The sequence below is a fragment of the Sturnus vulgaris genome, chromosome 2 (assembly GCF_052056855.1).
Source record: "Sturnus vulgaris isolate bStuVul1 chromosome 2, bStuVul1.hap1, whole genome shotgun sequence".
Taxonomy (NCBI): domain Eukaryota; kingdom Metazoa; phylum Chordata; class Aves; order Passeriformes; family Sturnidae; genus Sturnus; species Sturnus vulgaris.
The window spans coordinates 1,810,697-1,834,903 of record NC_142244.1 but is presented as its reverse complement, the minus strand read 5'-3'; the positions used below and the strand labels follow the sequence as shown (position 1 = coordinate 1,834,903).

Below are 24,207 nucleotides of genomic sequence, written 5' to 3'. Positions count from 1 at the left end.
TTCAAATATAACAGCAGAATTCTCAAAGACATGGTAAAACCAGACATTTTGAACTTGTAGTCATTATGAGATCTCAGAGGATTTGGGGGATCTTTTTAAGTAGTAGACCTTCACCTCTGTGCTCGTGCACCTGGAGCAAGGGCAGGGAACTGTAGTAAGCAGAACTGGGACAGTGGTTTTGCTGATGATCATAGTAGATACAGATAGCTTTGATAGCTAAATTCTACACTTCAAGCCCCATGGAGTCAGGTAGCTCAGCCACCCTCAGCTCAAGGATGACTTTTACCAGCAGTTCATTTAGCACTGCAGCTGTACCAGGTAGAACCATTGGAGTTTCCCCTTTAAGAATAAGGCAGGATCACACCTTTAATTGCTAAGGAGAAACAATGGCAGTATGAAGAACCATCACAGTGTTGGTTTTGTCAGCCACCTAGATAATCCTAACCTGTGAATTTCCTGTCCCACCTCCAGGAATGTATGGCTCTGAGACAGAAAGCAGGAAGTGAATTCCAAAATAGGCAGGTAATTTCTTGGCAGGAACTTCTTTGGCTTAAGCTTTGAGCCAGAAAACGGACATTTTCATGATAGTGGCATACAGACAAAGGATTCCTTGAGGGAAATAAAACTTGTTCTCAGTCTCTTCACAGGTGACAACCCCATCTGCTTTTTGCTTTGTGCACCACATGCTTATATCAGTTTTATCTTTAGAAGCTAAAGATTTAACAAAAAATGGTTTCCTGGATATGAGTGGAGGAAAAACCAATAGGTCCACCATTAAATAATTAATAAACTGATTATAAACTGCATCACAGCAAACTTTAATGCTCGTGATTTGATGCCACAGTGAAACTGGAAATATAAAGAACATTTTTAATTTTGGGAACTGAAGAAAAGAAGCAGGAATGATTCCACTGGAAAAATTTAATACTATTGTTCTCATCCTTGCTTGCTTTGTACTAGACAGGAATCCATTAACATCAAGTAAGGCCTATTTCTAATCCCCTTGCTAAGCCCCAACCCTCGACCCAGGAGAATTTGTATTGAAGCAGAAACATGTCAATCATTTTGGCCAATTAAGCCCAATAATAAACATGAAGCAAGGAAGAAATGTGGGCAGTATTGCCAGGATAAGGAGAGCAGTGTCTACACATTTTGAAAGCTTGTCTAGATTATGAGGTTAGCTCAATGAAAAATCATCCACAGCTTGTCTCCTAGGTCTGGGGGATATTCCTGATCTATAGCTTATTCATTTCCTGTGCTGATGACACATGCATTCAGTATGTGGCAAATGGTAACAGGATTACATTTCACACATATTTCCCTGAGTTTTTGTTTCCTGAGTACTCCCCATGCTTCTGTAGTATGCTTCAGGCTAACAGCAATTCAAATGATCACTGAGTTTATCTGGGAGCTTGTGAAATAAATCAAGTGCTATTTGCATGCAGTAAGCTTACTAGATATGCTGGTAACAACGGTCTCAGTGATGCTCTCAGCTGACAAGGAGGTAGCTAAGAAATTTCTGTTTGATTTTTAGCTGTTCTCTAAGCTTATCTTGTAAATGGTAACACATTTTTGTTTGACATCTAAAAGAACAATGTCTCTGATTTGCAGAGGGCATCAAAAGTTCTACTGAATTTTTATTGTTTTTATTGATGGCCTACTTTTCCTGCCTCTGCCTGCTCAGTGACCCTTCCACATTAATTGAGTGGACCTGCAGCAGGGATTTATACTGAGCTCTACAGGTAAAGCAAATGACAGGAAACAGAAGCTGTGCAAATCTCCTCTGAAGGCTATGTACATAACCCCCTAAAATGTACAGGTCTACGTTGCCATGCAATTAGGAAAGGAAAGGTGAATTCTCAATAAATTTAGTAGCTATAAAATGTAAAACCATCCTGGGATTAGCTGAAGACCTAGGCTCTCTCTCTCTAGCAGTAGCCCAGCTCTGAGATGATCAGAATTCTGGGCAGAAAAGCCCACGTGCAGTGTGTACACATCCATAGTGTCTCTTGGGGGTCAGAATGAAAGCGGGAGAAGGACGGGGGAAGTCTGGCTTGCTGCCAGCTCACATTTTCATTTTGAACAAATGTGTGTAAAGAGTTTAGATGGAGTCCCTGAAGACACTGTTTATCCGCTCAGCTTCAAAGAAAGCCGCCACAAGAGGACTGTGATGAAATCTGGTGCAATTATCCCTTTCAGAGACAAAAAAAATAAATAATTTATATATATATATATGTATATATAACTCCTTCCTGCTGGAAAAGACTAACAGATAGTTGAGTATGGGCCTGAAGAGTCTTTTTATTAAGGCATAATAAGGCATTTATAATTTCCATTTAGGGGGACTCTGATTTCTTCACTGCTTTCTAACCATGATTGGTAGGTGAACGAGCCACTTCATTTGAGAAGTTGATCTGTACTCCCCCTGCCACAGGTCTTGACATATGTTTATGCAGGCTGGTTGTAGACTAGCTCCCATCCATGCATTATGCCTTTATTTTCCTTTTATCATTCCCTTTGGTTGAAACAGTGTCTGTAAACGCCATATGACCCAAACACTGAGATGGTGGAAAACAGGTTAGGAAAACAGGTTAGGAAAACTATGCAGGCAAATCCTTCCCACTCTCTCCCTGTCTCCCCAGAAAAGTAGCCCATTTCTGGTTTTTCTATCCTAAAGTCACCAATGTTTAAGCTAGTAGCTGGCAGGTGCTAAACAATCAGAGGAACAAGAAAGAATTTTGGGGAAACCAAGTCCCTCCTGCTGGTTGAAAAGTACTGTTGTGCTTTGCGATGGTCACAAGGATGTCTGAGGTTTTTGGAGCTCTGAAAAAGGCGATCTTCATAGCTCACACAATACCTAAATGAAGCAGATTATACTCAGAAAGGATTTATTTATTTTTAACCTTTCTAGATATACCACCAGTGATGCTGACATTATGCCATTAACTTACCCTTTGCATCTTAATACTGACTATATATGCATCCTTTGCATAACTGCTCAGTTTACTCTACATTTGCTTCCAGCCTTCCCCCCCACCCCCTTCCCCATCTTGATCTAGCTGGCAAATCAGTGAGGTTGATCTTTAGATACAGAGTCTTTGGAGATTAGCATGACTGAAGAAAAGATTGTATTAAAAGGGAGGGGAGAATCATTGCACCTTTACAGTGAAGTACTGCTAAGGAGGAGCACAGATAGTACAGGAAACCTTGGGATTTGCCTACACTGCAACTGGTAGTAATGCTGACTTTTGAGTAGGTTTAACCTGAGCTGGCTGAAGGTTTTGCACCATGCACTTAACCTGGGCTGCAGAAGCTAAGCAAGGATGCTAAGGATGTTCATACCAGGTGAGGTAACCATCAGCAAGGCTTCTACTGCTGGCAGCAAAAATAGCCAGCTTGAGTTACTTAGCATGCAGCAGCACAGAGTTCCCACAGACAGACAGGGGCACAGCCAGCACTTACCTGCTTAAGGTAAACAGCACAAAACCCCCACCAGCTTATTGTAGATGGATGGGCTATGTACAGTTCAGCCTGGGGAGGGATTTTGTGCTCTTCAGCCAGACTATCCAGAGCTAAAATCCATCAGTTCTGTCTGAGGAAGCAAAGTCTTTCCTTTTGGTTCAGACAAAAGCAAGAGTTTCAGCTTTCCGAATTATGAGCCCTCTAACCTTTGGCTGTACAAATGTGTACTTAGAATGCATATGTTAACATAAAATTCACTCAAGGCCTTAACCAAAGGCCACTGTAATCAATGTAAAGAATAGGAGCAAAGTAAGCAGATCTTCACCTTCTAGGGATTTTTCAGTGGAAGCTGGGGTCCACTTTATTTAAGGTCAATGTGAAGTATGTTTTACTTAAGTTGAACCAACTTCTCTAGCTAGGAAATAACAAAGTTATCATTAAAACCAGCCACTTTTGACTCACTACCTAAAATGATCAGTCATCCACCTAGAGCCTTCTCAACTGGCTGAAGCTGCATTTTGGCTGAGGCTACAGATGGCCTTAAAAAGACATCTAACCTTGGAGTCAAAAGTCTTAACTAGATATCTACCTTCTAGTGGTACAGCCACAGAAGAGTTCTGACACACACTCAGCATCCATGTGGGGAACATTTCCTTATGAATCAGGAAAATTCCTAGCACAATGGCCACTGATGCAAACTGAGGCCTCACCCCTGAGTTCTCACTCAGTGCCAGTGGATGCATTTCCTTCTGTGGATCCAGGGAACAGCAGTGAATGGGAGCAAGTACAGCCCCTGCACCCTTAGGAGACATGGCTCCTGTTGGGAAGGAGGAGAATTTAACGGAGGAGTTTTACAGAGAGGCTCCACCTGCCAGTCAGGGCTGGTGAGCTTGGGAGTGCTCTCAGTCTGGCTCCACTGGGCATCCAGATGTGGAAATATTGTGGCTTTCTGACTGCCTGCAGAACAAAGCTCCCCTCCAGAGGAAATTAGAAGTTAGGAGACATAGGGCACACACTGATCTGACACCCAAACACCTGCAGGCAGGATATGCCCAAGATGCATGATATGAAGTGAGGAGATCTTCATGTCTCTCAGCCTTGACACAATGGTACAAGCCCCAAAAGGTGGGGAAATTTAACTCTGTTTCTGATGCCTTTTTTGTTAATTCCAAACTTCCATCAAGAGTAAAGATCCAGCTCATTCTATAACTCTTTTCTTATGCTGCACAGTAGGATAGAGTTTGGTGGTATGAGCTACAGTTTCAATGGCAAAGGGAAGAAAATGGTTACGTCCCTGTGATGTAGCAGCTCAGAAGCAGGGATGCTTTCTTGTGTTGCACTGGCAAGAATTGCTTTTATAAAACTCTCCATGATTTTGCCTTCCAGAGATGTGCTCTGAACATATATGGACTAAAAAGCAAGTGAAAATGGCTCTGAAATTAGATAATGCACGCTTTGGGAAAAAGGTGTAGAAGATAAATAACTGAGGATGTATTCTTAGTCTCATAATTTAAACAAGATAAAAATGCCTGTGACAGACATTTTGCTTCATACAGTGGATGCCATCCACTATCACCCAGTACCATTATCTGAGTACCCAAGATACTGTCACCCAGTATCCATATCCTCTCAAGGAGATGGATTTATGAAAGCATGGTAAAATGATTCTTATCTGACAGCAGGATACTAGTTAAGCTCCTGCTGATATACAGCATTATTCTGGAGGCTGTACTTATTAGATTGACAAATTCAAGTTTTTCAGACTTAGCTGTCTTATACTTTGCCTATAGCCCCATATCCACCCATGCTATTCTCCTTTTGTTGTAGAGTGGAACAGAGGGGATCTAGAGAAACTGAATCTGGGGGTGCCTAGTTCTGGTGCTCACAGCTCAACATTTAGTGCAGCTCTTCATGAGTCTGGACTACCCATATTCCCCTAAACAGCCCATATACACCCATAAACACCTTCCTTAAAGGATAATCCTTTTTTGACCAGAACTCCATGAACTGGTACTTGTTAACACAAGCTCTCCTATCTTCCCAGACCAACACCAGTAAGTCAGGCCCTTTTCCCACTGCACAGGGCACACCCTTTTCCCCTCCTCCAATACTCTCACCTCCCTCCTGTGCAGTAAAATTGAGATGTCTCAATCCTCAGAATACACCCATGTTTTCATTGATGCATCACTCTGTTACTCCATCATGAACAAGAAGTGCAGCCACTTAGTAATCCAGTGTAACCTTTCAGCATTCCTGAGGAAAAGGAAAGGCAGCTGCCTTCTTCCGCCCCATTACTGGAGTCTCAAATGCAAACAATAATTATCCTCTGGAAATGCCCACATTTTTTGCCTTGATAAATGTGGGCTATATGCCATGTTTATGGATTCCTGAGGCTCAAGGAAGTAGATTGCATCTTTTGATATTATGATTTTAAGATTAAATTTAAAGGTACTGACTATTGTTAGTCTGTAAAAATGTCCAAAAAACCTTCAGTTTGTTCTTAAGATACATTTTCACATCTGAAAGCTCAATGTTATTTTGCTCTTTTATATCCAGTTATGCATAAATCAATGTCATTGGTGCCTTAGCACATAACTTTTCCCTACTAGACTAACATGAGTTTCTTTTAATTATTGAAAAATATTTAATTGAATGAGTACTTTATTTACAATGATTACTTCCTTTATCTATTCTGTAAGTCATCCAAACCAGCTCTTTTGTTATAGGACTATTTTTTAAAAATAAGATTCATATGAATTTTGATTTGTACCCCATCTGCCTCTGGAAGCAATCCACAGACAGATATTTATATTTGGAAACTAACTTGAGCTGTCTAGTGAATATTTCATGGCACCCACAAGACAACAGCTTCTGAAAGTCATTGGCATTGGTAGACACTGAGTGTGTGATTTTTTTTGTGAGAGACAGATAAGTAAATGGTGATCGAGAAAGCTCAGAGAAATTTAAAAACAAAACTTGGAAGAAAAACAGCTTCTAGAAGGATTAATCTGGGTCAGTATTAATGGATATATTATCTTTGCAGAATCTTTTTTGTCATATATCCTAGCTGGGGATTGTCTAATATTTTTGAAGTAACTTTTTTTTTTTCCTAAAAAAGTCGTTCTTCAGAGGAACAGGCAAATACTAGAGCTGAGGGTGTGTATTTCAAAAAGACTTGCAGAACAGGACATGCTGACAATGCATGAAAACCAAGGCTGGACATCAAACAGTTAAAGAGACTACTCTTTCCTACACCTCTAGAAATGAAGTACAAGCTAAATAGACCTTGTTCAGACACATGATACTGATAATGCTCTTCTAGCTGCATTCAAATAAATTCATACTGAGCAAGAAACTCATTGAGCTTCTTCCAGTTGATGCCCATGTTCCACCAAAATCACTTTTCCACTTAATATTCACATTAAGTGTGACTGATGTTTGCCTTTACAGCAACGAAAAATAAATATTTTTAAATAGGCATTTGTTAGCCCTTGCAGTCATGCAGATAGGAGCGTACAAAACACCAGATGGTTCTACAAAGGTCAGAAGTTCCCTTTTTTTGGCTTTATCTTATAATAGAAGAACGAGGAGGAAATAAAAAAGATAATAACCGTCAGACTGATAAAAGGGAAAATTCTTATATTTGCTGACCTCAGCAAAACTGAGGGAAAGAAGTGCTACAGAAAGGATTTAATAATATCTAAAAATAATAAAAATACCCATTTATAATAAAAAATATTTATTATATAAAGAATAAAAAATAATGCCATATTACTCACAGGATGATTTTCTAAAGAATACCCTTGGTCCTGTGTTAGGCTCTAAGGAACTTCCAGCTTGCCAGGGTTACAGACAAACTTCCCTCAAAGCCAATAGATTGTGTATTTATTTATAAGTGTTGTAACTTTCAGTGAACACCCTGATGCTGGTTGCTATTGAGCATCCCAAAAGGATACTCATTGCTTTGGAACAAATATGAAAATATTTGGAGTGGAGTTTTTGCCATGCTTGCTCTATAGACCTTTATGTCTGAGGCAGATCTGTAATCATTCTTGACAAAATGTTCACTGGAAAAAAAAAGTGCCTGATTTGCTGCATGTTTATTGAACACATTTACACATGACCAGGCTCTCATTCTGCAGTAGATGGGATATTGGTAGGTGTTAATGGTGGTTGTTAATAAGCCAACATGCAAGAAACATTTTATTCAGCTCTTTGGATCCAGAATCACAATTGCCACTGCTGTCAGAAATGGTAGGAAAGGGTCTCCATGGGCCAACAGGATTTTCAGCTCTATATATTTTTAGTTTTTTACAGCTGGTGAAGACAGCCTGAAAGAAAAAATCTGTGGGAGGTTTATTTTGTCACTGACTGTGTTGTGTCTCTTCCTTCCAAAATTTGGAAAACTTCAGTTTGCAGCATCTTTCACTAGAAGTAACTTAATGCCAGAGTTTAAACAACATGGAAACATTTTACTGGGATCCTTATTCGTATTCTTATCTATGACTCTCAGCTTGCAGTTCCTAGCTACATGGATACTCGCATTTTTCATGTATTACTCAGACTTCATACCTTATGAATATGAACAAGAAATTGGCAAAACCTCACATCTCCTAAGACAAAATTCAAGTGTTCCCTTAAAGAAAAAAAAAAGCCCCTGCATTCCAACTTTTAAGTCTAAAATTTATTTGTGTACTTCCAACAGACTATTTATTTTACTGTCATATGGATAACAAGTGAAGCAGAAAAGATCCCCCAGCTAGGAAATGATGACAAAATTTTGAAGGCAGTAAAGTGTGCTGGAACACACTTTATTGTGGTAAGACTGAAAAACTTGTGTATGCCTTCAATCCCAGGGCAGTATGGACTTGTACAGCCTCATACTAGACACAAGGATATTTAGCATTAATGCCACAATGATTGCTTTGTTGTTCAGAAACTTGGAAAAGCAGCACCCATGTTGCTAATCAGATTCAGACACCTCCAGTCCCCTCCAGCACCTGTGGGCTCTGTGATGTCCAAACTAGAGACCTTGTATGTGCACGGGGAGAATTCTACACCACTGAACAGGGTCTGAGACCTGCAAAAGATTCAGCAGGAAACCTTTTAAGAAAGACAACAGGAAAAGGGAAAGCTAAGGTGCATATTAAATCTTGGTGCTTCATAAGATTTATGTGTGGTTTCATTCATGATTTACAGCTCTTAACTCTCAGTCGTGAAGATCATAATTTTCTCTCTTGTATTCAAGGAGGATGGACAGGATGGCCTGTAGTAAAGGACTTATCATGCTGGGAGTTTAAAGAGCAGCTCCCACATTACAGACTGGCAGGAGGATTAAACAGAGGAACATCTCACATGTATATCTACCAGGATGCAGCTGTAGAGTAGGTGACAAACTGCAACACTGTTAAAAGAGGTGTACTTGTACCTGTGGCCAGAAGCAAAATGCCAGTGCCATGTTAATGTCGGGTAATCTGGGGCTTTGTTGTAGAGAAAGCCCCCAGTCTCTCAGCTGGTCCCACCCTTCACACAAGTTGTTCTGGCAGAAAGATCTTTGACATGCAAGAAGCCTATAAAGCTGTCAACTGAGAGAAATACCTTACTGCCTTACTGAAAATTCAAGGGTCTGCCTGCTGCTAATGGTTATTCAGAGGTTAGGTAAAAGACAGCTACAAGGGCAAAGGCAGGGAAAAGGTCCCTTAGAAACAGAGACTGACAGTGCTGAGCATGGACTCTGCTCCACAGTGCGCTGGCCCCCATGCACAGAGCCACGCAGGAATGCAGTCACAGCTGTGCACTCTCCATTTCTGGGCTTCTCAGGTAGGCTAGGCAAAGTGTACAAATCAAGCTATAGTCAGAACATGTCTCTTAAAATCTTCCACATGAAAGAATCATAATTGCCTTTTACACACATGAGAGGGGCTTGGAGAGATGGGTGCTTTCTCTCAAGGCTTTCAGTTTAACAAAGGATGTGTCTGGAGGATAGTGAGTGAATGATAAAAACTGAGAAGGGAGAAACATGCACTCCTTGGCTGGGAAGTTATCAAACCTGTAGAGCCTAGGGGCTCTCTTCAGATGCATGAGCAGTTCCTGCTGAAGACAAGGGAAATGGTGTCAGTGTCTGTGAACAGAAGTTGATCCTGGCCCCAGGTACTTTAGAAAGAAGTGTTTTCTTGCCTCTCTCTAAAGAGAAGGTACTTCATTCCTCTTTCAAAAGCAAAAAGTAAACATCATCAAACATGTTATTTCAGACAGCTTTGGTGCGGTCTCCCCACCCTCTAGCTTTCCTCTCCCTATGTCCTGGTTATTTAAAGAGAAAGATGTAGTACTCAACTTTGAAGTAACCTTATATGGCAATTTTGCAGCAACAGTAAAAAGTGATCACTTTCTCTGTCAGATAGCCAAACAACACTTCTGCAGTACTTTCTGCGCTGACTAACAATCTTACAAACATTTCGTCAAAAAGCATGTTTCTGTTACAGTCTTCAGCTATGATGTCTGAAGTTTACAACAATCTTTTTGAGTGAAAAACGGACAAAACCCATCCCTGATTAAAAAAAGAACAATGAGAAAATCTCAGGGAAAGAATTCAAGCCAATTTTTGCAGCATGTCAAGGCCAATTCAGGTCCTGCAGATTCCAAGTCGGCAGTGTGTGCTCTACATGCTTAGTACAGAAGCAAGGTGAGTGAGAATAAACTGGCTAGGTCCAAAATGCTCATAAAGGTTCCACTGACGTAATCATGTACTCAGGCATTGAAATGTGGCCTTCCTCCATTGCTTTGGCTCTGGCATGATGCCACAATGGGAGAAGGAGGGCAGTGACCCCACTGTGTGGTAGGAAATGAACCCAGCACAAACCAGTGCACTACACAGGATGCCAGTCCATTGAGGGACCCTTACATAAGGGCAAAAGTAATTTTTTAACTCAGATGCTTCTCACCTTCATGAAAAGAGCATCTTAGTTCAGTCACAAAACCTTCCTGCCAAGCAGTTGCAGGTGTTCCCTCTTTGCAGGCACGAGAGAAAAGAGGAGTTATGCCCCAGACCTTGGTGTGCAGCCCTAAACAGCCAGCTTTTATTCATGGACTTCATTTTCCTCCTGAAGAAAGGTTACACGTCAATTACTGTATACAGTGCACTTCATTGAGAGATTACTGAACACTATCAATGAGGCTATAATGAAAGTCTGTACTGCAACAGGAAAATCCAGCAGTTTGACTTAGCTGATGGATGTGTCATCCGTTCCCAATATCCTGACTGCCATTAGAAATGAAAATGTCTCTTCCTTTAACTGCTTTGGACATCTCATCTCCTCTTCTGGGTGAATGTACCATTAAATGTCAGTCTGCAGACGTATCATTTTGGGGAGGGTGAGTAATAAGCTAAATTGTTCCTATCTGGCTGAGACACACAAATCTGAACAGAGGCACATCAATAAATGGCTCAGCAGTCATAAAGACCAAGCAGCTGTAATGCTTCTTGACATTGCAGGGTGCAGCCCTTCCAAAATCTCTGAGGGGGTTAACTGTTCAGGGATGGAGCACACCTTGGTATGGGACTGTTGGCAGAAGGATTGAAAGTGGCCCTGAGTTTCTGAACTAAGTGTTGGTAAAGAGAGGTTGCTTTACTGTGTTTCACAATAGGCCCTCCTGGGCTCTTATACCTTCAAATCCCTGCAAACTGCAGATGGTTTGGGGAATTTTTCTGGCAGGGGGTCCTGTCAGGACAGGAAGCAAAAATGAATTAAGGACACAAAGACTTCTTGTCTGACTGCTCTGCACAAGGTAGCTGGAATGAGAAAAACAATATTTTTCTCCTTAAACAAGTGATGCAAATGTGAGGAGGCTACATTAGGAATCCTGGGGCATTTTTAATGATATCATAAGAAATTGTTTAACCTCAAGAGGTTAACATTTAATAACTAGGTTAGAACCTGCTGTTATCAGACTTGTCAGTCTTCTACCAACAAAGAAATACTAAACATCTGTAGAGGCCACAGACTGGGGGAAAAAAAGTCATGCTTCAAACATTGGGTAAAAAAGAGTATAAGGAAAACATTTTCAGAAGTATCCTGGGATCGTTTAAAACTGAAGGGTTTATTAATGAGGCTTGATACCTAAAAATGAATGCCTAGCGGTATTAAAAATATCTACTGGAACTTTTTTAGGTGATGCGAGGTATGGGTTTAAAAAACTTTTTTTTCAGTCTAGTCTAAAGTCATTTACACATCTTGAAGATTTTTGGCCTTAAGCAGCTAACTCATTTTTCTCATCTAAAATCACTCCAGTCCCTGGGCATCTAAGAGAGGCTTAGTCTTCAATATAACTAACGTGCCTTAAAAATTTTGCAGGAATTGCTTCTGCTCTGACATGGTTTGAAAGCAAATGGAAATTTGCTATACACTGACATTAAGCTGACAGAAAGGAAAGCAACAGCATGCAGGAAAATGGTGCAGTAAGAGTATTTGCAGGAGTCTTCAGGATATGTGCAGAACTATCACTGGTAGATTAAGGGTTAAAACAGAAACTGGTGTATAAAAATTCCAGAGCCGGACGAGGAAGCATTTGAAAAATAGACACAAAAATAAAGCTTGCACCACAGCTCAGAGCAAATGAAAGCAGACCCGCAGAACATCTGGTCTGGAGATGGTGTGCTAGCAGCTGAGTGGCAGCCTGTCCCACAGCCTGGCCGGCAGTCAGGAGCAGGTATGTCTCAGGCTGGGCTGGGGACTCTCCTGCTCAGCCTGGCTAGCTGGGGCATACCTGCTCTGCCTGAGTCTGCAGTGGGGCCCTGCTGCATGCCCGTGGTCTCAGACAAGGCTGCCCACAAGCAGGAGGCAGGAGAGGCTGTGACAAAGTCTGCAGGGTGGCTGGGACACAGGTCTGCAGCAGCAGAGCACACAAAGGGGTGTGGTGGGGGACATGGTGGCAGCAGAGAAGGAGGTGGGTAACACAGGAAACACAGGGGACAGTGCAGAAAGGTGAGGTCCAAAGCTGGTATGCAAAATGGGCAGCCATGAATAAACCCGTGCATTATGGTCAATTGGTCACATACCTCCAGGCCAAAAGCATGTCCACCCTTCACACAATGCTCAGGCCAAGCTGCACCACAACCCAAGAGAGGGCAGCAGATGTTTGGACAAAATGGGCAACAGAATGGATCAATGAACACAAAGACCACAGCCAGGGGCCATGGCAAGGTTATCAGGATGGTGAACTGCTCAGTGTGTTTGCCAGGAAGGATTAGACCCCCAAAGGATGGAGTCACAGTCAGCTATGCAGACCTGATTCTTCAGTGCTGGAGGCAGCAGTAGGTTCACCACTGAGCCCTCTGAGAAAGGGACAGTCCAGGCACCCAGCTCCACTCTCCTCAAGCCCATGGAGCTGAGACAGCCAGCTACCCTTTCTCAAACTCACCCCAGATCAACAGGGAGCAAATTGCCACCATTTACTTGTTTTCCATTTTTTTTCAACTACCAAGATTACTGCAACGACTTCCATTTTGAAATGTCACAAACGTATAAGAAAGAAAAATGAATTTATTTCTTTCTTTCTCTGTTTCAGAGATCTGACTGTCAATTCCAAAATCGTCAGTGATTCATGAGAAATGCAGCCTGCTCTTCTCTGAGTGCCTCATGATGCTGAAAGAGGACAAGCTTACTTCAGACCTTTGAAAAAAAAGGAAAATAAAGAGCAAAATAAGTACAGACTGCATGAACTAATTTCTGAAATCACTTTATCCAGTGTCTCAGCTTTATGCTGGACTTCTTCCATGCGGTCTTGCATTATCTCCCTTTCTTCTCACCTTGTTAAGGTTCCAGTTCTGCACAGATCTTCACAGGTATCTGTGAAACATGCAGCAGTTGCTTTGGTCTGTCAGTGTGATTTAAGTCATAGTCTTATGTTGGGGCTCTGCTGTTGCTAACACTCCCATGTTTAACTACCTCACATAGCAGACTTTAGTACATGTGCAAGAGTTGGCGAGATCGGCTATTTGCTTGAGACACATTATATGAGAGCTATAAATACTTGAAATGTAGCCAAGAACAAGTTTTGAAACTATAAAAGTAACATTGGAAGTGAAATGACAACTTTCATTGTCAAAAGGGCAGTGCTTTATTACAATTTACTGGATTTTTTATTTCCTCCCTAGAAATTAGTGAACTATTGGAAGCAAAATATTGCAGAAAGTTTTCTGTAATGTAGAGTCTACATTTTCCTGGAAACAATCATTGTCTTTGTTTCAGACACTGAAAAACCAAGATGTACCAGAACACAGAATCTTAGCTATGCTTGAGCATAATCTGAAAATATTATGCTTGTGGCTGAAAAAAATCATTATTTTTAAATGCTTCTCTTTCAGCCAGTGTATAAAAATATCAGGAAAATCAGAATGATCCTGGCAAATCAGCTTTGTGATGCCTTCTCCATTAAGGTTACTTTTTCAAAATCATGCAGAAATGGATTCAACACAGAACATGCTCCAAGTCATCAAACATCTCTGCTTTTCTATAAGCAACAAATCACATCTTCTGACAAAAAAAAACAAGACGTAAAGGAACTCACACAAGAGATTGTAGGAAGGAATGATTCACAGAAAACAACATATGCAAATGACAGGAGAAGGGCAAACAAAGCATCCAACACTATAGAATGGGAAAGTAGGAAAATTATTGAAAGAAAGAAGCCCACAACCTAGCTGTAAATGCATGAAAGAAAACAAGATGAGCCAACAACCAGTGAATATTTGTTAGAGAGAAACCATACCAAACAACTCATTCATTTCACGAAGATGATAACATGTTTTTCCTTTGTGGTTAGGGAAAATATACACATCATATAATTTAATTTTAATACTTTTTTTGTGGAGTATCTCAGGAAGACCACATGAACAAGCTAGAGGAGTACAGAATGGATGAGTGTATCACAGGGGAGTAATAAAGCTGGTAGGAAAGCTGTATTTGGAGAGAAAACATGAATGTTTTTTGGACAAGTTACACTGTGATTCTGGAGTTTTAAAAGTGTCTGTGATGCAGTAATACTTAATATTTTCATCAATGACTACTAGGATGGAAAAAAGAGGATGATTATTAAAATCTGGAGATGATGACCAGACTAGTGGACCTGCAAGTGTGTCAGAAGACAAGATAAATCTGGAATGCTCTAGAAGAGAGATAGAGCTGGAGTTATAAAAAGATACTTTAATTCAGTAGGGACAAGTAGAAAGTACATGGACAGGAATTATCATCATGAATAAACTCTGGCTCAAAAATAACACTATATGTAGCATTTCTACAGCACAGATCTGGGGATCTAAATGTTCAACAAAAGTCAGTATGTTCATGCTATTTTGTCAAAGTTCAGTGCTGTATCAGAAGGTATAAATAGGAATAAGTGAAAGAGACTTTGACCTCTATTCAGAATTCCATAAAGCTTCAGCTGAATATTAGAACAACTGTCCAGTTTTGGGCAGAACACCTCAAGAAATGTAGGGATCAATAAAAAGGAATGCAGTGGAGTTCATGAAAAAAAATATAGAAAAGCACAATCTCTGGCAGCAGATTGAATGAGTTCTGATTGTAGCAGAGAGCAAAGGCATGGCTGACTCTTCAAAGCCCCCAGCAAGGCAGACAGGCAGCAACAGGCTTACATTATGACCAGAAATATTCGGGTTAGCTGTAATTCAGGAAAGTTTTAAAATTGAGAGTACTAAACTGACAGAATAGATTTCCTGGAGATGAGTTTTGCTGGAGGTCTTTAGGGACATGTTAAAAAATACGTGTGATGAAGGAAAAAAATACCACTGGTCTTTCATTCAGGACAAGAAGCAGAATTCTTAAGGGAATATAGAGGCAATGATATTAATTTATTCTCTAAAGTGTTTTTATAAAACTTGTATATGTGAATTTGAAACTGTTACTGATGTTTTACTCCTTGAAGAATGTTCAAAATATCCATTCAGGAACTGGATCTTCATTTTAACTGGGACTGTGAAGTGAAATATTCCCTTGGGTATCAAAAACTCCAGACAAAGTCATAGAGTGTGGATGAGCTTGCAAGATCAGGTCACAACTGGCTCTGCTAATACTTACCAGAAACTGCTGTCTTTGTAAGAGCTTTTGTTGGAATTGCATATAAACAGATCTGTTACCTTGCTCAGTCCAAAATTATGACCTTGGCTGAAGTCATGTTTGCTTGAATCCATTACTTGGAAAGTACATTACAAGAAAAATTGCATGCAGCAATGGCTTGAAAGCAGAGAAGGAGCCAATATCAGGATCACTTTGCTATTCTGGAAATTCTGCCCCAAAAATGAGAGCTTTCAATCATGCAGCTAAAGTATTGAAACCCAAGAAAGACTGAGACAAGATCAGCAGAGTTGTATCAGGAAGAGTTTATTATGGAACACGTTCAGTACCCGCCTTGATATATACTGTGATTTAGTGACATGCCCCCTATACTGAACTATGACCAGAAGTACCAGTCCTGAAGGATGAACCCAAACCAAGCACACTCAGCATTTCAATGGTGTGGGCCCAGAAGCTGAGCTAACCTCAAATAACCAAACTTGCAGAGGAGAGCTTGGATGGGAAGAGGTGGATCTGGCTGCAGGCACTCTCCCCAGAGACTTGGAATAACTCCTCATGTCAAGGGACTGCTATGACAGACAACTGGCATGCAGATGGGACATTTATGTGTAGGAGATGGGAAGCCATTTGCTGAATAATGTATGAAATCATCATAACTACTGGATGAGTGGCACGTGTGAGTAAAAAAAAAAAATCCGAAAAAGCAAAAGAAAAGGAAAGGATAATTGCAACAGCAGAAATTATGACGTGAGATGCTGAATCACTGAAATTAGAAAGAGAAAACATTATTAAATCTCTCTCCCTGTTTATGTAGGGTTTTCCCTCATGGTACAGCCCCCAGTGTATTACCAAAGCTTGTTTAAAATAATTCAGTGGCTTCTCCTGGGATCCAACTCTGCTAACTAATATTTTTTTTTTCCTGATACTTCTACCCATTTACGTCCTACCATCTTAGGCCTTGGATGACCTGAATATAAATTCCTTTCCGTAAACGAACCTTGCACATTTCAAAAACCCCATACATTGTTGTCACATCGGCCTCCCATTTCATTCTGGGTTGCTCAAAACTTCAGTATAATGTTCATTTTTATTTCTGGCATTTTCCTTCCATAAATCAGTCCCTCTAGTGCCTTAAACACATCTGTTACTTTTCTCTGAACATCTTCCAACCTATCAATATCTTTCTGGAATATAAGAACCTAGGAATATATCCAGTGTTTCAGGAGAATCATTACTTCAGAAGGACTTTGCATTATTCAGTCCTGCAAGCAAAAAATTAAAAAAGCTACATTCCAGTAACCCCGAGCCACAAGAAGTTGGTGGTCTGTTCTGTATGGTGTGCACATCAACACTGTGCCTCACATGGGAGATAGGTAGGGATAAACACCCCTGATATTTAAAGCAAACTGGATCTGCTTCATGGTTGTCTGCAGCCTTTTTGACCTGTGAAGATTATAAATAATTAATAGATATTTTCTAGTCCAATTTTTAAATCAGGTACTTAATAAATATGGTGGTGGTGAGATTTACTTCTGTGCAGATAATCTGCATGATACCTAAATTTCATTTTGAGACCTGTTTTGAGGTGGGAGATGTTCTAAGAATGAATTGCATGCTATATACTGCTATACAGTATGTTTATCCCTAATAGTTACAAAAGTTAGTCATCTCTGTGCAAGCAGACCACAGCATATAATAAAGCTGATTTTTAAATTCAGTTTTATGATTCTTTTCTTCCCTCTTTTGTAGCACGTTTCCTGTGGGGTGTGGTACATCGGGCACCAGGAAGGAGCAAGACAGGATGTTGTAAAGACAGGAATATAACACAAGCATCGTTCCAGGCCCCTCCTTTTCTTTCACCTTGAACTAATCCTGACCTGGCTCTGGGACCTCTGTTTGGCAGAACGCTTCTGTTTATACACTTCCCTTGGTCAGTCAGTCTCATCTGCCTGAGGTTCTTATTAAGCATAGGCAGATACAGAGCACCAGCATATAGCAGTTATACCTTTTTTTTTTCGGCCATGCCGAGACTTCAGCTTACACTGTTCCCTTCTTTCTTAACCTGACCAAGGATGAAGCAGTGCCCTACTTTGCCCCAGTTCTTATAGCAAGTGGATTCTCCAGAAACATTGTCAGGTTATCCCCCCGTAGGATTTTACTTTCAAGGAAGCTGTGATCAAGTTACTTTTGTACAGCTCCTTTGTATGTTGCTGCTCCTTGTCAACAGTCAAATTTTAAATTTCTGCAAAGAGGGAGCTCCACATGCCACCACATGAGCATACAGTATCAAATGGTAATTTAAATTGTGTCTATTCCTCCCTCCTTATGTTCTTAGCATGCTGCTTGTGATTTTTCCCTTTCTTCTTAGGAACAAGAATTAAGGTAAGGCACAAGCCTGATAACTCTTATTTGATAAATGGGCCAGTCAAAACCAATGACAATGCCTGAGGATCTGGAGGACTCTTGTGTGGAACTGTAAGCACAGACCTGCTGCCTAAGAATCTGTAAAGCAGATTTAGTTGCTTTAAAAAGACAGCTGGACTCTTATCACCTGCTGTGCTTGCATTCTTCCCATCACTGTTGATATAACTTAGATTGGAATCTGAGTCTCTAATAAAACATTTGAGTGTTTTATTTTGCACTTTATTTTGTTGTGTTTTTATAATGCACATCAAAGCCATTCATAATTCCCAGAATTTCTACACTGAACTGTTTGGTTAGCAAAGACGCTAGTGATGGTGTGAATTATTTATTTATACAGTCTACTTTTAAGTTGGGGCCAACATTAATTTGGCTGGGTCACTGGCATTGTGGATTTAATTGCCATGTAAATATCTATGAAGTCTATGTCTTTAATTAGTGAGCTAAATTTTACACAATTTATGAATAAAATATACTCATTTTGACATTTTAAAACAGTTATTTTATTAATGAAGAATTTATCAATGTTATGCCAATTCCCTTGCCTTTTGTTAATTATATGCCTCTCTTGCATTTTCTGATATGTTAATTTTGTTTGGTATAAATATTTGTCCTCATTAAGATGAATACATTGTCAGTGTTGACTCATTCTTTTCCTCCCAACAGATAACTTAAATGGGACTTCGTTTTTTTCATCTTGTCACTCTTACTGATTTGTAAGAATCATCTGACTTTTTTCTGTAAAATCCTGTTCACCCAAGGAATGAATGGCCTAGCTTTCTCTACGTGGTATGCATGCCATGTGGAAAAGGATATTGGTTAGGATTTAGCTAGCTGTGTTTTTTACAAGAGGGAATAAAGAGAGAAGTTTTGCTGAAATACACTGTCCCTTCTGTGAACTTCTGCTGCTAGATTGGTAATTCACACATGATTCGTGCTGAAAGGCTTAAAGTATGCAGATATGGAACAAGGGGCATGAACAGGAGAAGGCTGTGGTGCCGGAGTGCTTCCAGAGCAATGGTAAAGCCATAAACTATACAGGAATAGATATGTCCCTCTGAAAAGCAAGTGCTTTTTTAACCTCATATTCTTGGCTAGGGTAATTCTGACTCCATTTCCCTCTTAAAGAATAGGAAAGCAAACAACAAAATAAAATTGACATACAGCCACTAGTCTCTTCTGTCACACAGCTTGCTTATTTTTACTTGCACATGAACTGATACCGTGCCAAGACCACCAGGGAGGTACAAGGGATGTACTGATGGGGGAAGGAGAGAGCAGGGGCAACAGGTGTGAACGTTCAGAGACGGCAACAACAAGTCTGCCTCTGCAAAATGGGAGGGGTGGGAACGGCAGCTACAAATAGTTGTTTTAAGAATCAGCTTGATTTTAAAAACATGAAGTCCCCTCTTTTTATCGGGCATCTACACAGATGTTTGACATGAAAGCTGATAAGGGAGGCCGGGGTGAATTCTGAAGAAAAAGCTTGCTGATGAGAAGGAGACAAAATATTGACCCCAGCAGGATTTGGGATAAGAGTTCAAGAAAAGAGACAAGAGATCATAGAAGAGAATCATAGAATCATTAAGGTTCAAAAAGACCTCCAAGATCATTGAGTTCAGCCTTGGACTGAACACCATGCTGTCAAACAGAACTGTGACACTTTTTGCTCTTTTCCAGTAATTTCTTGAGTGCTTCCATGAATGGTGACTCCATCACTTCTCTAGGCAGTCTGTTTCAATGCTTGACAACCCTTTCAGTGAAGAAATCCTTCCTGAAAGAAAGAAAAAGCAAAGTACTTTTGAAAGTAAATGTAAAAGAAATAATAACTATGTAATGATGGACTCAATTCATGTAGCAAAAAGATGAAAAAGAACCATGTACTTGCATAATTTCTACAGCCAACAGAAAACCCTGAAATTGTGTAACTTTTAAGATGCTAGGAAACACAGACAATTGGGTGAACACTTATAAACAAATATTGCTGAAGTTCCAAATACTGCATTGCAAAGGACTCAGGCTCTTGTTGCATCAGGGGTAGAAAAGTTGGCACGTGCACCAGCTGAGTGCTAAACAAACAACACCTTAGAGCAGAATCTTTTTTTTCATGAGCCAGTGACATATAAAATCCACATTAGTAGTGACAATGAAAAGCAGCTGTTCTGAGTTTATTACACTGCTTTGAATAGACTCTATCAAATATTAAGCCAAATTCAGTTGAGGTTACATGATGTTGTACCTCTTGGCCTCATGTAGCTGTTGTGAAGGATTTGGTACTTCCACCGCTCCTTGTCAGTACATGTAAGCTTTCTGTTTAATTATGCCTTTCCTGTTACAGCTTCTAACCTATGCTAGGTCACAGAAAAATGTCAAGAGAAGACAAATCATAAGAAGCAGTCACGGCTGAGGGTCAAAACACAACAGCCACACTGCTAAGGACACAAACAAGTCTGTGGATGCAAAACTTGACATGATTCCAAGGACACATATGAGAAAAACCACTGGAAATTAGATCTACTGGGAGTTACAGGCAAACAACATCAGGGTCAGGAAAGCCCCTGAGGTAAATATATTTGAGGCCTGTACAATGCTTAGGGAGTGTTATGCTTACTTGTCCAGGAGCAGAGAAGGGAGGAAGGAGTGGCCTGAGTCTGGCTAAGGGGGCTCTGCTCAGGCCAGAAGTGGTGTCCAGGGCATGTACTGCAGGAGTCACCAAGCCAAGAGCCACCAGCTGTCCTGTGTGCTTCATGGCTGATGCACCACAGCACTTGCAGCAACTCTGTCACTTGGGTGGGTCAAGATAATGCTCAAAAAAATGGCAGCATCCCCCTGGAATGAAATGAGGAAATGGTCAGCATCCTGATGAAATGCTGTGGCAAAATGGAAATATACTTGGCTGAAATTATCACTTCTTGGAATGAGCTATAAGCTCTAAGATAGCTCTGCCTGTGAGCAATGTGGATGCCAGTGCAGTTCCAACGGGAATGGCCCCAGGGCTGGACCGAAATGTATCCCATGACATGGACTGGACATTTGTGATAACACACATGTGCCTATCTACAGTAGCAGCTCAACCTGGCAGGCTGGATGTGCATTCATTTCAGAGATGAGGAGCTCTTAATCCACAGTTGCTCTGAAAGTCTGGAGATTGTGTATCCACGGATCTGTGTGTGTATGAATTCTCTTCATGCTTCACTGTCACAGCAGACATTTTGACCTGAAGAACAGCATGTAAATATCACACCTTGGATCACCCTTTAAATACGAAATTCAACATCCTCACAGACACTGTATCATTCTCCAGGTTATGTGGAAATATTTTTAAGTGCCTACATATTTTCTCTCCCACAGGTATGCTGTAAGAAACTAAAGATGGTCAGGTTTGCATATCTACTGAGGTGAGATTATATGTCAAAAGACAGATGGAGATTCTGAGCCTGCACATAGATGTAGATCCTGACTGCTGTAAGTCACCTAGGATCATGAAGAGCCTCTTCTGACTCTTTGAAGTCTTTAGCACGTGGATTACTTTCCATTGCAGACAAATTTCACGTCATCAGTTGCTTATTTTAGTTGCAGTAAAAATGAGGATTTGAACATAGATTTAAAAGTAATCAGAGAATAATCCACTGAGCTCCTTACTGAGCCCTCTCCACCTGTTTATACTATTTGAATTTCACCATTTTTGGACGGTGACTACATTCACATTTTCCTTTCTACTTTCATTGTGTATTTTCCTATTATGCTGCTAATTTAGCATTTTTTGAGGTGCTTGGAGACTTCCTCTGAAATTATTTGATCACATACATTTGTGGAGTGCTTTAATGTCATCTGCTACTTACTTTTGTAACATGCATTTTAGACAACACTGTGATTTGTTTGAACATTAATTTCTTTGTGGATGGAAGCCAGCATACTGTTTTCACATCACAGATCTGCACTCAATTGGGTAACATTTGGATCAGGAACACTTAGGATTAAATTGTTTTCTAAATGTCTTGAGAAAGCTTAACATAAGCTCTACTGCAGCATTCACACTTTTCAGGTAACTGATCTCAATGCTCTGAACAGCAGAACTTTGAAGACTTCAGCCAGGAGGTGACAATGACTAGTTAATCTTGCTTCTTTTCTGTGTTTCTTTTCATCTACTCTATTTTATTAAATTTGAAAATTAAAACAAATTCTGCCAAGAGCAAATCTATTTGCATATTGCCCTTTGTTTGCACTGACATTTATATATTTGCATACGACTGCCATTCCTTCTTATGCTGAAGGAATCAACTCTGCTTTATTGTGACACTACAGTTTAAGTAAGGGATATCCTACTGCGACTTCAGCACAATAAAGACTGATTGAAGTGCCAGTGATTTCAGCTGTGTTTTGCATTGCAGTTACACATGCTCTACTCAATTTAAGCAAAACAATCCCCAGAAACAGAGATGACAGGATAAAGGTCAACAGTTGAAGATGTGAGCTCTTTAGTGAAATTTACTGCAATAGAAAAAAAATATTGATTACATTTCTGTGCTTCCCTTTCATTTACTTATTTTTTTAAATGAAGTGAATGATACCTTGGCACAAAGAAATTTCTTTAAAGCATTGCATTCTGTTTCCCAAACATTCCTGCAATTTTTCATGAGACTTGATTTAAGAGGACAGAGATGAGCCACACACAGGTGTACAGAGAAGGATGCTGTAGGAAATTATAAGAACCCACATTATAGGAAGTCCATTAGCTTTCAATTCCTAAATAATTAAACAGTATACTCATTCACTCTACATCAAGAAGTGAAAATGGTTTTTTTGTAAAGGGCATCCTCTTTTGCTGGAGAAAACACCTTTTTTCTCCACACAAAAAAGCAGAATGAAGTTTGAAATGTGCATCAGGAATTCTAAAGAACATGTAGAAATCAATCAAAGATCATTTAAAATGCACATTAAAAACTAGCACTTTTCATTACACTGACAGTCAATATTTATGCAAGCCAACACAAAGTTGTTATCTATAGTTATTTATGGATCGACATCACTCATCAGAGTTTATCAGATATTTTTCAATACAATTTCAATGTTTTCTTTAAAGAAAAAAATGTCACTTGAAAGTAAAAGGTTTGTAGAAATAGCTCAGTTTCACTGAGCTGATGAGAGGTTAGAAAGTGAGTTATCTCAAGGCTCTGCCAAATCACGCCAAGCAACATTGCAAAGAATATTTTTTTGTTCTAGGACATTTTACTTTGTTTAAAAAAATTAAATAAATGGAAGAGAAGCACAGAGATATGATCATTAATTTTTCCTGTTGCAGTAAATTTCACTAAAGAGCTCATGTCTTTGACCACTGACCTTTATCCTGTCATCTCCATTTCTTGAGATTGTTTTGCTTGAATGAAATAAGGCATGTGTAACTTTGTAATACAAAACACAGCTGAAATCAGTGACACTTCAATCAGTCTTTACTCAGCCAAAGCTTTCAGAAACTCTGATTTTTTGACTATGTGGAAGGAATTTTGGAAGTCTAGAAAACTGCAGTCATGTCTCAGATTTCCAGATCACTTAGCCACTTTACTTTTTGAGGGCTTTTCAGGCTGTTCTTTAATCTTTCACTATGGCCGAGGTTACAACATAATTAAAGAAGTGCTGATTATTTATTTTCATCATTAACAATTCTCAGATGAGATATTTGTGTTAGCTCTTCATTCAGCAGTTGTAAATATTTTGATTTTCATTCTAAAATAAGAACAAGCCTTTCACTCTTTCAGAACTTCTTACAACATTAATTCAGAATTTTGAACTGCTATAATCACAGTACTTTAAAGTTTCTAATATTTTTTCTGGAAATGTTTCTAAAACATTTGAAATGTCCATATTATGAACATCTATGCTGCTTAGCCTGAAAATTCAGACCAAACCCACAAAATTTTATATACTTTTAGATGTCCAATAAGGAAAGAAAAAGAGTAGGATGTGATTTTGATGCTTGCACTTTGTAAAAAAATATTAACAAGCGATGAGTAATCAAAATCAGATTGCACAGAATGAGATTTCGTTGCATAAATTATTTTCAAATTATCATTATTATTATTTTCAAAGTATACTAGTGGAGCATGAGATGTAAATTACAAAATATTGGGTAATTTCTTGCCTGGGCAGCTGATAGAGACGACTAATTTGACCAGCTCTAGGAAAATCGATCAGCTACAATTTCTGATCTTTATGCACATAATTACACATTCTGAGC

General features: G+C 39.7%; 1 long non-coding RNA gene across 2 annotated transcripts in view; it reads left to right on the top strand.

Moving 5' to 3' along the window:
• LOC148224599 (uncharacterized) overlaps positions 1 to 22,169 on the top strand; it is an 88,458-nt gene extending 66,289 nt beyond the window's left edge. For both annotated transcript variants that reach the window (XR_015799463.1, XR_015799461.1), the window contains 2 exons: positions 13,027 to 13,303; positions 17,301 to 22,169. This is a non-coding gene — a long non-coding RNA (uncharacterized LOC148224599). The remainder of the gene's footprint in view (positions 1 to 13,026; positions 13,304 to 17,300) is intronic.
• Positions 22,170 to 24,207: the final 2,038 nt, after the last annotated feature.